At 43.9% G+C, this 3,096-nt stretch overlaps 1 pseudogene; it reads left to right on the top strand.

The window, feature by feature from the left end:
• Positions 1–1,154: 1,154 nt before the first annotated feature.
• LOC101825727 lies at positions 1,155–1,960 on the top strand (annotated as a pseudogene).
• The last annotated feature ends 1,136 nt before the right edge of the window (positions 1,961–3,096 follow it).

Genomic DNA, 3,096 nt, shown 5'->3' with positions numbered 1-3,096 from the left:
AAATCAAGTATCTAATGTCTCTCAAGAATGTACATATGAAAGTCTTTAGCCAAATATTAGCAAGCAGTATTCAATGACACATAAAAGCAATTCTCTATTTGATCAGGTAATGTTCATTCCCAGGATGAAAGGCCAGTGAAATAACCCAGAGCCATCAATGTGATCACCGCATTATTACAAATAAGTTCTGGGTTGAAAAGATAGACACTAGCACTCTAACTGGAGTATCTGGACAAGGCACAACTTTCCCCTTGATCAAGAGTGTGTACTTGGAAGAGTAAACACCCAGGACAGGAAGTGCATTTGGCTTTTATTCTAAGTACAATGGTGACTGTGTCTTGTCTGCATTGGCTGGGGTCCAATCTCACAATCTTATTTGGTTGGCTATTAATAAGATAACTGGTACACTTCCTTTAATCCAGCACTAGGGAGGCAGAGACAGATGGATCTCTGTGACTTCGAGGCCAGTCTGGTCTGCAGAGCAAGTTTCAGGACAGGCTCCAAAGCAATAAAGAAGCCTGTCTCAAAAAAGAAAGAAAGAAAGAAAGAAAGAAAGAAAGAAAGAAAGAAAGAAAGAAAGAAAGAAAGAAAGAAAGAAAGAGAAAGGAGAAGAACTGAAGCACAGGGAATGAAAGGGAAAGGGGCCAGTCACAAATAAAAGTCTTAGGAGTGAATGAGCAACAAGCTGGGGTAAGAGGTGGGGGGACCTCAGTGGCCCAGTGAGAGGCCTGAAATCCTGGAGAAGGAATGTCAGCAGCTAAACAAGAGAGAGAGAGAGAGAGAAACAGAGAGACAGAGAGACAAAGACAGAGAGAGAGACAGAGAGAGAAAGAGAGAGACAGAGAGAGAGAGAAAGAGAGAGAGAGAGGGAGCATCAGTGGCTGAGAAAGAGGCCCAGAAGCCAGGGGAGAGCACACCTTAGCAGCAGAGTAAGAGGCCCAGAAGCATCGGCAGAAGCAGCTTCCAGAAACTATCTTAAGAAGTGCCTCTGGGCATTCCAGGCTGTGGTAACAACCTCAGCCAACAGAAACTACTTGACCACCAGAGCCTCAGCCACATCTGAGGAGTAATAACCAAGGCATCACCTGCACATAGAGGAGAGACCGTCTAAACCTTGCGCCCATCTATACCTGAAGGAGCGATCACCAGAGGCCCAGCCCTGCCTGCACCTGAAGTAGGGTTCAAAGGTGGCACAACCCCCAGCTGCACCATTGGAGGAAGAGGGCCCCCTGTAGCACAGGTTCCACCTGTACCAACAGAAGGAAGACATGGGTAGACAACAAGGTAAGAACATACTCAACAACACAAAAAGCAACACAGCACACCAGAACCTAGTGGTTCTACAGCAACAAGACCTGAACATCTCCGTGTAGAAGAAGCAGAAGAAAACAACATTAAAAATAACTTTATGAGCCTTTCCTCAGCTGCTGCCAAGGTGCTCAGTTCTTCCGAGGAAGCTAAGGCGGTGTTGGGGTGAGGCCCTCACTTCATCCGGCGGCTAGCACCATGCCAGCAGTCCACAACATGACCTCCGTTTCTGAGCTCGCCTGCATCTACTCTGCCCTCATCCTTCATGATGATGAGGTGACAGTCACGGAGGATAAAGATCAATGCCCTCATTAAAGCAGCTGGTGTCAATGTTGGACCTTTCTGGCCTGGCCTGTTTGCAAAGGCCTTGGCCAATGTCAACATTGGGAGCCTCATCTGCAATGTAGGGGCTGGTGGACCTGTGCCAGCAGCTGGAGCCGCGCCAGCAGGTGGTCCTGCCCCTCTACCGCTGCTGCCCCTGCTGAGGAGAAGAAAGTGGAAGCAAAGAAGGATCTAGGAGTCTGATGATGATGTGGGCTTTGGTCTTTTTGACTAAGCCTCCTGTTACATGTCCAATAAAAAGATGAACCTGAAAAAAATAACTTTATGAAAAATTCCCTTAAAGAAATGGAGGAAAACAAAAACAAAAAATTGGAAGAGATAAACAAATCCCTTTAAAGAAAACCAAGGGCTGGAGAGATGGCTCAGCCGTTAAAGGCTAGGCTCACAACCAAAAATATCAGAAAACCAAGAAAAAGCAATCACACAGGTGAAGAAAAGAGTTTAAGATTTGAAAACTGAAATAGAAGCAATAAAGAAAACACAAACTGAGGGAACTCAGGAAATGGAAAATCTGGGTAAAAGATCAGGAACTACAGATGCAAGCATAAACAGAATACAAGAGATGGAAGAAAGAATCTCAAGTATTAAAAATGCAATAGAGGAAATAGAGTCTTCGACCAAAGAAAATGTTAAATTCAATAAATTCTTAACACAAAATATCCAGAAAATATGGGACACCATGAAAAGACCAAACCTAAGAATAATAGGGATAGAAGTCCAGCTCAAAGGCACAGAAAATTTCCCCAACCTAAAGAAAGGCACACCTATGAAAGTACAAGAAGCTTATAGAACACCAAATACACTGGACCAAAATAAAAGGCCCCTCTCCACAGAATATTCAAAACACTAAATACACAGAATAAAGAAAGATTATTAAGAGCTGCAAAGGGAAAAGGCCAAGTAACATATAAGGGCAAACCTATCAAAATTACACCTGACTTCTCCATGGAAACAACGAAAGTCAGATGGTCCTGGACAAGCATTATATAGACCCTAAGAGACCATGGATGCCAATCCAGTCTACTATATCCATCAAAGCTTTCAATCACCTTAGGCAAAGAAAACAAGATATTCCATGATGTAGGGTGAAGCCTTCCTGCCAGCCTGGTTCCAGAGCCGCATCAGTCCCAAATGAACACACAGGACACTGTATTAATTATGAAGCTGTTGGCCATTTGCTTGCTTCTTACTGGCTATCTTTGACTTAAGTATTTAACCCATCTAAGTATTTCTCTTACCGGAGAAAAGGATCCAGACATCTTACTGGTGGGCTACATCGTGACTCCTTGTGTTTCTCTCTCCCAGAATCCTCCTCAACTCCTAGTCCCACCTATCTTGCTTCCCTATTGGCCAACAGTGCCTTATTCAACAACCAATAAGAGACAGATTTACAGAATGGCATCTCCCATCATCTCCTCTTTTCTGTCTAAAGAAAAAGAAAGGTTT

Source organism: Mesocricetus auratus, unplaced genomic scaffold (genome assembly GCF_017639785.1).
Source record: "Mesocricetus auratus isolate SY011 unplaced genomic scaffold, BCM_Maur_2.0 Super-Scaffold_100008, whole genome shotgun sequence".
Classification (NCBI taxonomy): Eukaryota; Metazoa; Chordata; class Mammalia; order Rodentia; family Cricetidae; genus Mesocricetus; species Mesocricetus auratus.
This window is presented reverse-complemented; position numbering and strand designations above follow the sequence as displayed.